The sequence below is a fragment of the Eubalaena glacialis genome, chromosome 13, assembly GCF_028564815.1.
Source record: "Eubalaena glacialis isolate mEubGla1 chromosome 13, mEubGla1.1.hap2.+ XY, whole genome shotgun sequence".
Taxonomy (NCBI): domain Eukaryota; kingdom Metazoa; phylum Chordata; class Mammalia; order Artiodactyla; family Balaenidae; genus Eubalaena; species Eubalaena glacialis.
The window spans coordinates 43445525-43460041 of NC_083728.1; the positions used below are offsets into that span (position 1 = coordinate 43445525).

At 39.0% G+C, this 14517-nt stretch overlaps 1 pseudogene; it reads left to right on the plus strand.

Moving 5' to 3' along the window:
* Positions 1-14150, plus strand: part of LOC133104183 (thioredoxin-like protein 1) — a 41320-nt pseudogene extending 27170 nt beyond the window's left edge.
* The last annotated feature ends 367 nt before the right edge of the window (positions 14151-14517 follow it).

Below are 14517 nucleotides of genomic sequence, written 5' to 3' on the forward strand. Positions count from 1 at the left end.
AGGCTCATCTGGAGTTACGCGTTTTAACCCCCTTTCTGAGCCTGCCTCTTTATCCTCCACATCTTCCAGTTCTTTTGCACCATGTGGAAGCTGAGGTAGTAATGAGCTTTGAAGCTGTTCCACTGCCTTTGACAGCTCATATTTGTTCGTTTGATCCAGTTGCTTGCTGCTACGTACATCAATCTCTTGGCAAAATCTGTGCCATTACGTCCCATTGTTTCCTTAGTCTAAAATTCACATCTTCTGATGTTAAATCCTATGTGTTTCTTGTTGTATGAAATGAACACTTTAATGTAGCCCTGAAGAAAAACTCCCCAGCTCTTCTTATCCGGAACTGAAGAAATTAGGGTGAGTCCAAAGGAAGTCATTCAGAGGGGCCAAGAGAAATATACTAAACACTGCTGCTATTGCTTCATGCTTCCTGGTTTGATTCCCTGGGCCACATGCATGTGACCCATGGGCGGGCTAGAGACACCATGAGGGTGGCAACAGCCTTGGGCTTTAGAGCCTGTGCCTGAATTCTGGTTCCAGAAAATCAGAGCTGCATGACTTGGGGCAAGTGACTTAAAATCTTCATGCATCAGATTTCTTCTCCATAAAATAATAGTACCTATTATTTAATGGCTGTGAGGATGACATTTGAAAATATATGATAGACACTCAGCCTCGAGGCTGTGTCTAGATTTGGTGGGGCCTGAAGTTTATTTAAATATACCCTCCCACAAATTAAAAAAAAATTAAAACATTTTGCATTTGCAGATTTTATGAAAATACTTAACTATGTGAACATGCTAAGGCCACTTTCAAGGCCTTGGGAAAGCTTCATGTATGTGAGAGGCCCCAAGCTTAAGCTTTATTAGCTTCATATTAAATCTGCTTTTCTTAACAGTCAGTGCTCACTAAATATTAGCTATCAGGGATCTGGTGTGGGAAAGAGGGGCCTCAGCTTCTTATACACGTGTTCTTAATTAGACTCCATGCCTCTTGGGAGTGAGCCAAAGACCCAATAATATGGTCTGGTGATCTGGGGGGAGTTTAGGAGAATGTATTGTGTCTGGGTGGGACAGTACCTTGTGAAAGGGATGTGACCAACTGTATTACCTAGGATAAGTAATGTTAGCTGCTATAAAAAACAACCCCTATAATTTCAGTAGCCCCAAAATATAAAAATATATTTCTAATTCATATAAAGTCCACTGGATTCTCCTGGTTGGTGAGACCCAGACTCCTTCATCTCATGAGTCCCCATCTTAGTTCTTAGAGTCCTCTCCATCTAGCTGATAGATAGGGAAAAAATAAAGTGGAAGATAGCTCATGGGAAATCTTCATGGGCCACATTCTACTGGATAGAACTCAGACACATGGCCACAAGTAACTGTAGAGGAATCTGGGAAATGTGGTCTAGCTGTTCTAACCAGGAAGAAAGGGAAACAGATTTGGTGAGCCAGTTTAATATCCGCCAAACCAATTTTCCTTTAAGTTTGACTAAGGACCACAAGGCGGGGCTGAAGTAAATTTTACTTGATTCCAATAACAGGCAGAGTTTTGTCTCTAGACTGAATAGACAAGAGCTATGAGAAACACAGGAGATAAAAGGAAATCAATCATAAGAGGCAGGCCTATGGCTTCAAAGGTTTGTATGTCTTTTGTTGACCTTGTACTGATGCTACTGGAAACCTTACTCCATGGGAAGGTCAAGAGGGAACCTCTCTACTTCCAGGATGTCCAAGAAGAACTGGGGTCTGTGGAAGTACAGGAAGAAGACCCTGGGCCAGACCATGTACCAGCCAGAGATAGGAGCAAAGAGTGGGAAGTAGTCCCCATTCCTGAGAGGTAGAAAACAATTCATGCTCAAAGAAAAGTTCACAGTTTTAGAGAATAGACTAGAATATCAGAGAGGAAGCATAAGACATTATATTTTTGAAAGGGAAGATAATGTGGCAAAAACCACATTGGAAAAAGAGAGTCAACTCTACCCTTTGGCCATAGCATCCAAAAGAGAAGAGAAATCTGAAAGCATTCCACACAACACGGAGAGCAGCAAGCAAGCCTTACTATGGATTCATAGTCTCCATCATCCACGTCTACTCAGCAGTTTCCTCCGGCAGAATCACAAAGCCCTGCAGTGACCTCAGGAGCCAAGAGTGAGAACTGTCAGCATCAGGGTGCAGGTAGGGGTATTAATTAAATGATGTTGGGATTTCTGCTTATCATGGGAACCTGAGGGACCATGGACACTTGAGGACTTTGGGTCATTCTCATCTGCCTACCACAGAACAGAAAACATTGGATTGGTTATTTTCCTTTTCTTCTTTTTAAAAATTTAACTCTTCTGACGTGCTGTGGCTAAAGCTTATAAAGAGTCCAGTCTTCTAGTACATTTCCAGAATGGTAACTTAAGCAAAGAAGGATGCAATCACTTTCTACCTTCACCCCATAGAATAAGGTCACCTGACCCTCAATTCTGAAAGCCGGTGGACTCCAAAGTTAAACTTGTCAGAGCCTTCCTGCTTCAAGGTCTTCACATTTTTTCTCAGCAGCTGCTGGACCTCATCAGTCAGTTCAGTTTTACCCATATCTCAAGGGTTGATTTTTACCTATGTAGGAAGAATTTACCCAGCTTTCATGGTATCAATTTTTCCTCAATGCTCTGCCTCTGAGCTGTACATAATCCTGTTTAAATAGCTAGATCATTTCCTTCAAATAGAAATTCTTTCCAAATTTCTTTCCCCTATCAGGTGTCTCAACACCAACTGGGTAAGTACTATGACCAGTCACCCTGCTCCTTGTACTGCTCTGTTTTGGCCTGTCCCACTGGATCTCTTGCTTAGTCCCATGCTGTCTTCTCTGCCTGGAACCATCTTCCCATAGAGCCTTGCATGCCTCATTCCTGCTCATTGGTCAGGGTCAGCTTAAATCTCAACTCCTTAAAAACCCTCCTGTGATTAATTTATCTAAAACATGACCTACCTCTGTCATTCTCTTCCACTTACTCTGAAATTGTATAATTTATTTTTATTTATTTTTTATTTTAATTAAAAAAATTTTTTTATTAGTCATCCATTTTATAAACATCAGTGTATACATGTCAATCCCAATCTCCCAATTCATCACACCACCACCCCCACCCCCTGCCGCTTTCCCCCCTTGGTGTTCATACGTTGGTTCTCTACATCTGTGTCTCAATTTCTGCCCTGCAAACCAGTTCATCTGTATCATTTCTCTAGGTTCCACATATATGCGTTAATACACGATATTTGTTTTTCTCTTTCTGACATACTTCACTCTGGATGACAGTCTCTAGATCCATCCACGTCTCTACAAATGACCCAATTTCATTCCTTTTTATGGCTGAGTAATATTCCATTGTATATATGTACCACATCTTCTTTATCCATTCGTCTGTTGATGGGCATTTAGGTTGCTTCCATGACCTGGCTATTGTAAATAGTGCTGCAATGAACATTGGGGTGCATGTGTCTTTTTGAATTATGGTTTTCTCTGGGTATATGCCTAGTAGTGGGATTGCTGGATCATATGGTAATTCTATTTTTAGTTTTTTAAGGAACCTCCATACTGTTCTCCATAGTGGCTGTATCAATTTACATTCCCACCAACAGTGCAAGAGGGTTCCCTTTTCTCCACACCCTCTCCAGCATTTGTTGTTTGTAGATTTTCTGATGATGCCCATTCTAAGTGGTGTGAGGTGATACCTCATTGTAGTTTTGATTTGCATTGCTCTAATAATTAGTGATGTTGAGCAGCTTTTCATGTGCTTCTTGGCCATCTGTATGTCTTCTTTGGAGAAATGTCTATTTAGGTCTTCTGCCCATTTTTGGATTGGGTTGTTTTTTTTTTTTAATATTGAGCTGCATGAGCTGTTTATATATTTTGGAGATTAATCCTTTGTCCATTGATTCATTTGCAAATATTTTCTCCCATTCTGAGGGTTGTCTTTTCGTCTTGTTTATGGTTTCCTTTGTTGTGCAAAAGCTTTGGAGTTTCATTAGGTCCCATTTGTTTATTTTTGTTTTTATTTCCATTACTCTAGGAGGTGGATCAAAAAAGATATTGCTGTGATTTATGTCACAGAGTGTTCTTCCTATGTTTTCCTCTAAGAGTTTTATAGTGTCCAGTCTTACATTTAGGTCTCGAATCCATTTTGAGTTTATTTTTGTGTATGGTGTTAGAGAGTGTTCTAATTTCATTCTTTTACATGTAACTGTCCAGTTTTCCCAGCACCACTTATTGAAGAGACTGTCTTTTCTCCATTGTATATCCTTGCCTCCTTTGTCATAGATTAGTTGACCATAGGTGCGTGGGTTTACCTCTGGCCTTTCTATCTTGTTCCATTGATCTATATTTCTGTTTTTGTGTCAGTACCATATTGTCTTGATTACTGTAGCTTTGTAGTATAGTCTGAAGTCAGGGAGCCTGATTCCTCCAGCTCTGTTTTTCTTTCACAAGATTGCTTTGGCTATTCAGGGTCTTTCCATACAAATTGTGAAATTTTTGTTCTAGTTCTGTGAAAAATGCCAGTGGTAGTTTGATAGGGATTGCATTGAATTAGTAGATTGCTTTGGGTAGTAGAGTCATTTTCACAATGTTGATTCTTCCAATCCAAGAACATGGTATATCTCTCCATCTATTTGTATCATCTTTAATTTCTTTCCTCAATGTCTTATAATTTTCTGCTTACAGGTCTTTTGTCTCCTTAGGTAGGTTTATTCCTAGATATTTTATTCTTTTTGTGGCAATGGTAAATGGGAGTGTTTTCTTAATTTCACTTTCAGATTTTTTATCATTAGTGTATAGGTATACAAGAGATTTCTGTGCATTTATTTTGTATCCTGCAACTTTACCAAATTCATCGATTAGCTCTAGTAGTTTTCTGGTGGCATCTTTAGGATTCTCTATGTATAGTATCATGTCATCTGCAAACAGTGACCGTTTTACTTCTTCTTTTCCAATTTGTATTCCTTTTATTTCTTTTTCTTCTCTGATTGCCATGGCTAGGACTTACAAAACTATGCTGAATGATAGTGGTGAGAGTGGACATCCTTGTCTTGTTCCTGATCTTAGAGAAAATGCTTTCAGTTTTTATCATAAATTGGTGTTTATGTTTTTATCATAAATTGGTGTTGAATTTTGTCAAAAGCTTTTTCTGCATCTATTGAGATGATCATATGGTTTTCATGTTTCAATTTGTTAATATGGTGCATCACATTGATTTGCATATACTGAAGAACCCTTGCATCCCTGGGATAAATCCCACTTGATCATGGTGTATGATCCTTTTAATGTGCTGTTGGATTCTGTTTGCTAGTATTTTGTTGAGGATTTTTGCATCTGTATTCATCAGTGATATTGGTCTGTAATTTTCTTTTTTTGTAGTATCTTTGTCTGGTTTTGGTATCAGGGTGATGGTGGCCTCATAGAATGAGTTTGGGAGTGTTCCTTCCTCTGCAGTTTTTTGGAAGAGTTTGAGAAGGATGGGTGTTAGCTCTTCTCTAAATGTTTGATAGAATTCACCTGAGAAGCCCTCTGGTCCTGGACTTTTGTTTGTTGGAAAATTTTTCATCACAGTTTCAATTTCATTACTTGTGATTGGTCTGTTCATATTTTCTATTTCTTCCTGTTTCAGTCTTGGAAGGTTATACCTTTCTAAGAATTTGTCCATTTCTTCCAAGTTGTCCATTTTATTGGCATAGAGTTGCTTGTAGTAATCTCTTAGGATGCTTTGTATTTCTGCGGTGTCTGTTGTAACTTCCCCTTTTTCATTTCTAATTTTATTGATCTGAATCCTCTCCCTCTTTTTTTTGATGAGTCTGGCTAATGGTTTATCAATTTTGTTTATATTCCGAAAGAACCAGCTTTTAGTTTTATTGATCTTTGCTATTGTTTTCTTTGATTCTATCTCTTTTATTTCTGCTCTAACCTTTATGATTTCTTTCCGTCTGCTAACTTTGGGTTTTGTTTGTTCTTCTTTCTCTAGTTCCTTTAGGTGCAAGATTAGATTGTTTATTTGAGATTTTTCTTGTTTCTTGAGGTAGGCTTGTAAAGCTATAAACTTCCCTCTTAGAACTGCTTTTGCTGCATCCCATAGGTTTTGGATCGTCATGTTTTCATTGTCATTTGTCTCAAGGTATATTTTGACTTCCTCTTTGATTTCTTCAGTGATCTCTTGGTTATTTAGTAACGTATTGTTTAGCCTCCATGTGTTTGTGTTTTTTACATTTTTTTCCCTCTAATTCATTTCTAATCTCATTGCGTTGTGGTCAGAAAAGATGCTTGATATGATTTCACTTTTCTTAAATTTACTGAGGCTTGATTTGTGACCCAAGATGTGATCTACCCTGGAGAATGTTCCATGCGCACTTGAGAAGAAAGTGTAATCTGCTGTTTTTAGATGGAATGTCCTATAAATATCAATTAAATCTATCTGGTCTATTGTGTCATTTAAAGCTTGTGTTTCCTTATTAATTTTCTGTTTGGATGATCTGTCCATTGGTGTAAGTGAAGTGTTAAAGTTCCCCACTATTATTGTGTTACTGTCAATGTTCTCTTTTATAGCTGTTAGCAGTTGCCTTATCTATTGGGGTGCTCCTATGTTGGGTGCATATATATTTATAATTTTTATATTTTCTTTTTGGATTGATCCCTTGATCATTATGTAGTGTCCTTCCTTGCCTCTTGTAACATTCTTTATTTTAAAGTCTATTTTATGTGATATTAGTGATGCTACTCCAGCTTTCTTTTGATTTCCATTTGCATGGTATATCTTTTTCCATCCCCTCACTTTCAGTCTCTATGTGTCCCTACGTCTGAAATGGGTCTCTTGTAGACAGCATATATATGGGTCTTGTTTTTGTATCCATTCAGCAAGCCTTTGTCTTTTGGTTGGAGCATTTAATCCATTCACGTTTAAGGTAATTATTGATATGTATGTTCCTATTACCATTTTCTTAATTGTTTTGGGTTTGTTTTTGTAGGTCTTTTTCTTCTCTTGTGTTTCCCACTTAGAAAAGTTCCTTTAGCATTTGTTGTAGAGCTGGTTTTGTGGTACTGAATTCTCTTAGCTTTTGCTTGTCTGTAAAGCTTTTGATTTCTCCACGAATCTGAATGAGATCCTTGCCGGGTAGAGTAATCTTGGTTGTAGGTTCTTCCCTTTCATCACTTTAAGTATATCATGCCACTCCCTTCTGGCTTGTAGAGTTTCTGCTGAGAAATCAGCTGTTAACCTTATGGGAGTTCCCTTGTATATTTTTTGTCGTTTTCCCCTTGATGCTTTCAATAATTTTTCTTTGTCTTTACTTTTTGCCAATTTGATTACTATGTGTCCTGGCATGTTTATCCTTGGGTTTCTCCTGTATGGACTCTCTGCACTTCCTGGACTTGGGTGGTTATTTCCTTTCCCATGTTAGGGAAGTTTTCAACTATAATCTCTTCAGGTATTTTCTCTGGTCCTTTCTCTCTCTCTTCTCCTTCTGGGACCCCTATAATGCGAATGTTGTTGCATTTAATATTGTCCCAGAGTTCTCTTAGGCTGTCTTCATTTCTTTTCATTCTTTTTTCTTTATTCTGTTCCACAGCAGTGAATTCCACCATTCTCTCTTCCAGGTCACTTATCCATTCTTCTGCCTCAGTTATTCTGCTATTGATTCCTTCTAGTGTAGTTTTCATATCAGTTATTGTATTGTTCATCTCTGTTTCTTTTTTCTTTAATTCTTCTAGGTCTTTTTTAAACATTTCTTGCATCTTCTCGATCTTTGCCTCCATTCTTTTTCCGAGGTCCTGGATCATCTTCACTATCATTACAGAATTTATTTTTTTTTTGGGCTCATTGCTATCGGTCTCCCCAACCAGAACACAAAATTCACAACAGGAGTCACTCTGTCTTGTTTGCCATGATAACCCTAGGACCTCTGGGAACTTAATAAATATTTGTTGATTGAATGGGTTCCATATTCCACCTGCCCATTGATTTTTTTCCACCAACAACAGCATCATTGTCTTTTCCCTTCAGCATTAGCCACTAGTTAATAAATCCAGCTCTGTTCCCCAAAACAAAATTTTGCATTGATAGGGAATGACATGCATGCACTTTGAACCAATATTTGTGATTTTCTATCTTGGAGAAATTTAACTAGTAGTTCAGCCTTACAGAAAACATTTGCTATTATACCAGCTACATCTGGGGTTCTCCATACTTTTCCTAGAAAATATGTATAGGACTGGGGAAAAAAGAGGAGCATCATTCAACTACAAAGCTTAGAAAACTCTCTTTTGGTCTCCCTCTTGGCTCTACAGTAGATATGACTAATGTATAGAATTCCCCCCTCCCACGGCTGCTCTTCTAGAAAGACATGGTACCAAACTGTAATTTTCATACATCAAAATTATGACTGGCTTATTCATTTCTGTAAAACAAGTACCTAGAACAGCCCCTGGCATGTGGTTGGTGTTCAGTAAATGCAAATTGAATGCCTATTGAATGACCAGATTTATAAACATTTGCCAGTTACCTGGACAGAGTCTTGGCCCTTGAGAAGAAAGGAGTTGGCCATAGCATCCTGGAATTAGCACTGCCAGAGTCACTGGGAAGAGAATGGATTTTGCAGATCCGAATGTTAGCACATTAAGGAGTGGAAGGCTGGAGATCATCTTTGCTTTGGTTTAATAATTTTATCTAGACCTCTTTATTCAGTAGAACTTAGCTCCCAGTAAGAGGTCAAATCTATAATGAGAAGTTTTGTTCTTCCATTATTTTTGAGACATTTAAGGTCCAATAAAAGGGGTTAGGACTGACTTGGTGTCGGAAATTAAAAAGAAGACAAAACATTTGCATGTTTTGACAATAGCTTCACACTTTCACCTGTGCAACCTTTTCTTAAACACTCTTGCAATTATCTGAGAATCAGGGTTCCATAATCCAGTCTGAAATGGTTTCCTCTGGAGGCTCATGTAAATGCATTCCTTTCTTGCTTTCTGTCTGACTTCTGATTTTGCTTACATGCTTGATAATCACCCCAAGGATGAGGAGGACACAGAGAGCAGAGTGTTGAGCATTGATTCAGTCAGCAGTTTGTGTATTTTCTTTCTTATCCTGTATGTGAAGCCCCATTCTAAAATTTGCAATTAAAACCAGAGCCTACCTTAAAGATAACATTATCTTTTTCCTCCAATGGTCAAACTCTGCATAATAACATCAAATTGTATTCACTGTCCCTCCAGAGTGGCTCACTGCTTTTGATAAGTAAGTGGAAAAGAGAATGTTGTTCTTGGTTCTAGCTGTATTCCATTGCAAAAGCTCAAACTGCACTAAGGTGAAGATTACAGTATTTCTGCAAGGGTTAGAAGGGATCCCAACTATCCAAAATAGCTCAATGTGCCCAGATGGAGACCGTTGCATTTACGTGTGGTGTCTAAGCCTCTTTTCTGGCACACAGTTGTTTAAGAAGCCATTTTTCTTGGTATGTCCTGATAATCCCACCTCACTTCCGCCAAGGGCAGGACTGAATTAGAACAGCACGACCAAGGATAACCTCTAAAACATGATTTTATGTTGACCCCCTACCATCCCCAGGCGATATGATGGTTTAAGAGGGCTATGCATCCTTTGACACTCTTCCACTAAGGGGTAGGGTCTGTGTTCCCACCCCTTGAAATCGGGTGGGCTTTGTCATTGCCTCAACCTAAGGAGTGCAACAGAAGTAACCCTGAGACTGCCATGTGCTGAAGGTACCTGGTGGAGAGACCACTGAGAGAGAAGAGAGATGACCAATGAGCCCCAGCTGTTCCAGCCCCAGCCATTCCATCTTCCCAGGCCACAGAATGCCATGCATGTGAATGTAGAAAACTTCAAGATGACTCTAGCTCTAGTTGCTTTCTGACTGTAACCACCAAGAGCTGGGAGCCAGATGTGCCCAGAGGAGCCTGGCTGACCCCAGAACCATGAGAGACACTAATAAATTATTATTGTCTTAAGACCCTATGTTTTGAGGTTGTTGGTTACATTGCAGTAAATAACTAGAAGAGGAGGCATCACTCATAATGTGATGTGGAACTCAACCCAGATGATTCTCCTGCCCCCACTAGATACAAGGCTGTGGTAGGCGGCACTGATGTGAGCACACAAAGACAAAGCAATGCCACACGGGACGTTGGAGCTGGTAGCTGTCTGCAGACTATGATTTGATAGAGAATCAATGGGACCTCCCCAAGGGGACTACTCTGGTCCCTGAACGTAGTAATTGCTTCGACAGGATTTGCATCCTAGCAAACGTGCAGAATGCTAGAGATCCCCACGTACAGGGAGTTTCAAATTAGGAGCACTTGGGGTTTTGAGAAGGGACTGTCAAGGAGGTAGGGTGCAGAGCAAGCCTAGTGGGAACAGCCTTTCCTTTTCTCTATTCTCAGGGTCAGGGCTTCTTTCCAGCCTCAGGGGTGGGACATGTGACTCCAGTGACCAATCAGTGCAACACATTCCTCTGGCCATTATGATTGCTGTAGGCTTGGACATGAGGTCCAGGCCAGCCAATCAAAGTGAATGTCAGGACCTTCATAGGGAATTCTGGGGGAAAGATGTTCACTCTTCTTCACTAGATTAGACATTAAAAGGATGTTGCTCTGAGAGCTTCCAGCAGTCATCCTGTGATGAGGAGGCAAGGATCCTGGGAATGGAATAGAAAGAGGGAAAGCAGAGGAGAGAGGAGGCAGACAAACTGATCTTGATATCTTTGTTTGTACCTCTGTATCCAGCTATGCTTGAAGCTGGACCTTCCTGGGTTATTTTGCAATTTGAGCCCATAAATTTATTTTGCTTGTTGACTTAAGCAACTAGAATCAAAAGAATATCAATGAATACATATATGCTTAGCTTCTTTAGAAGTATGTCTGGGAAAAATTATTTCTGCTGCTAAAAATGTGTTTAGAAATAGCTGATATTAGTCCATTTGATTTAGTCCTTTTTGTTTTGCAAAAGGAAAGGAATAAAGTCAAATTAGTACCCTGGTCACCTGACATAATCCCATGTAATAATAATGATGATAAAGATGATGATGATGGTACTAACATTCACTGAGCCCTAATCCTGGGCAAGACAATGTTCTAAATGCTATGGATATATTAGCTCATTTAATCATCTCAATAATATTATAGGATACTCCATGATTATGCCCATATACAAATAACGGAATTGAAACACAGAGAAGATAAGTAACATTCCTCAGATCACACAGCAGTAGTGGTGAAGCTCGGATTGAACCCAGCTCATTCTCTTAGCTGTACCCTGGTGCTGTCTCTGACAAGGTAAAGTGATTTTTGAACAACCCCTGGATTCTGGGCCCTTTGTCTTTTCACAGTGCCTCCATTCTTAAAGCATGCAACCCAGAAGGCCCATGTTAAATATAAGTGGGAGAGTTTCCATCACTGTGGATTTGCCTCCATCATCTGTTCTAATTCCAGCAACAAAGTAACTGCCTTAGCCATGTCGGCTTGGGTCTGACATCTTTCCCAGAGGTGAAAAAATGCAGAGATCAAAGAGAAAAATTTTAACGTAAGTTGTCAGCTTGTTTCTGCTGCCAAAAATTCTCATGCTTAAAAATATGGCACAATACTTTATTCTTCAATTAAAAATAATTAAATTGTAGCCGACTCTCAGTCCTCTTTTCACTTGAGTTGAGGAAGATTCAGTCTCAGTGAGAATGAAGAGTCTTCCCTCCCAACCCCCCAGTTCCCAGAAGGGTCCAGGAAGTTGTGTGCAGCATAGAATTTGGGGGGCTCCCCCCCTGGTGTTTGGACCCTGTATACTCCTTGTTCAGATGGGCATAGTCCTTGGAGGGAAGGTGGCTCTGACAGACACCTCATTGTCTGTTACTTTGGGGTGCAGGGCACTTTGTGAGACTGGTTTCCCAGAGGCTGGGGCCAAGCTTCCCTCATGGGCCTCACATCCATTTAATTCTAAGGAGATGCTAGGGTGCCAGATCGGAAGCCACCATCCCTTTCTTTGTCTCCGCTAATCTTCACCTCTCTGCTTGTACTATTTCTACCTTCCTTTGGATGAAGAACACAAGCACCCTCACTGCCCCCACTCCGTTCTTTGTAGCACTTTTCACATTGCATGGGTTTCAGCCTAAATTAAAATGGGCTTTTTAAAGAATTGTAGGGCTTTTAACCATTCAAGCATCATTTATTTTACTATTCCCTTAAATACATTTTGAAAAATCTCTTAGAAGTCCAGTCAGTTTAGGGGTTAGTTAGTGTGTATTTTAATTGACCATTCAATTTCAAATAAATATGGAGGAAATTATAACCCTCTTCAACAGCTCAACGACAATTTAGGGAGAATGAGAACCTGATTGAAACCATTAGGAACTTAGAAACCAGACTCGGATGTGGTCACATGTGGTCAAAGAAAACAAGCCAGGAATTTTTAAATCCTGTCTTATTTTGCTTTTAGCAAAAACGTTAAAATCACAAAATTAAAAGAGATATTGCCCTAAATTTGAAATGATTTATAAACAGATTGGATGCAATTATTATAGTTGGCATTGAGAAATATTGATAACTAAAATTTTATCTTTTGAAAAATAAAAATGATCGTTCTCACCTAGCCTGTAGGCTAGAAGCTGGGAAAGAAAACATTTCAATATCCTGTCCTCTATTACATATGTTGATCAACCCATGTAATCAAATTCCTGATCAGATGGGCCATCTGCAGACACCCTGAGAAGGAGAGTTTTCTATCAGCCCCATTTTATTTACTCCTTTTTTGGATTTGTGGACTTTACTGAATTTTGTGGTAGGTGAATAATAGCCTAATAAAACTATTCCAAAAACTATTCCAAAAATTTATATATATACATATATATACACACTATATACGTATATATATAAATAATGTTATAAAATATATATAAAAACTATATATAATTTTAAATGTATAACACATTATAGTCAATATAGTGTGTATTATGTATCTCATATGTATAATGTGTTGTTAGTTGTATCTTACATTATATATTGTATAAATGCATCTATGATTACATCATATAAAATTATAGACCTTCTCTTCCCTCATCTTTCCTCTCCCCCTCCCATCCCACCCCCTCTGCTGTTCCGCTTTCTGGCCTGACTTGGCACTGGGGGCCCCTGGAGAAGACACCAGGGTCACCACCTCCTTTGTCCAGGCCTAGGTCTTCCTGAGCCTCCCCCCTTCCTCTCCAGGGTCTTCTTCTCCTTCAGTTTTGAAGCCAGTGGTGTTGTGGCCGCCCTGCCAGGCTCTCTGAGAGTGGTGGGTGTGAAACGGGTCGGGAGTGACCTAGATTTCCAGACTCACCATGGTCAAATTCACCATGCGAGGGTGTGGACCATGTTTAAGGATTGCCCCAGCATTCAGCTCTATGAGTAATAAGTATCCACAAGCAGTTTTCTTGGAAGTAGGTGTACATCAGTGTCAGGGAATCAGCAATACCTACATTTTTGTTTTTTTGAAACAAAGTGAGAGTTGATCAGTATCAAGGAGCAAATGCTGTGGGACTAGAGGAAAAAATCAAGCAGCACTTAGAAAACAACCCTGGAAGCAATGAGGACACAGATATTCCAAAAGGCTATATGGATTTTATGCTTTTTTATTAACAAAGCTGGTTGTGAATGTCTTAATGAAAGTGAGGAGCATGGATTTGACAACTGTTTATGAAAAGACATGACCTTCTTGGAATCTGATTGGGATGGACAGCTGCTTATTACTGTGGTCTTCAATCAGCCTGTTAAGCTTTATTCAATGAAATTTCAAGGTCCAGGTAATGGTCAGTGTCCGAAATACGTAAAAATTTCTATCAATCTACCCCTATCTATGGATTTTGAAGAGGCAGAAAGAAGTGAACCAATTCCAGCTCTGGAACTATCAGAGGATGATATGAAAGAAGATGGTATTGTCCCACTTCATATGTTAAGTTTCAGAATGTTAACAGCATAACTATATTTGTTCAGTCCAATCAAGGTGAAGAAGAAACAACTAGAATTTCATATTTTACTTTTATTGGGACTCCAGTCCAGGCAGCAAACATGAATGATTTCAAATGAGTAGTTTGCAAAAAAGGAGAAAGCCACAAAGGTACAAAAGACACTGGAAGACCATATTGCAATCAGATCTACAACTCTTGGATAATTGCTTGATTCTTGCCAGAGACCTTCTTTTTTTTTTTAATTTAATTAAAAAAATATATAGTTGATTTACAATGTTGTGTTAGTTTCAGGTATACAGCACAGTGAATCAGTTATACGTATACATATATACACTCCTTTTTAGATTCTTTTCCCATATAGGCCATTACAAAGTATTGAATAGAGTTCCCTGTGCTATACAGGAGGTCCTTATTCATTATCTATTTTATATATAGTAGTGTGTATAAGACTTTCAATATTTCATTCATTGCCATTACCAATAAATCATTGCCTTTGTTCAGATGGTAAAAAAAATTATAACAAATAATTGGGCACGTTATAGAGTTGACC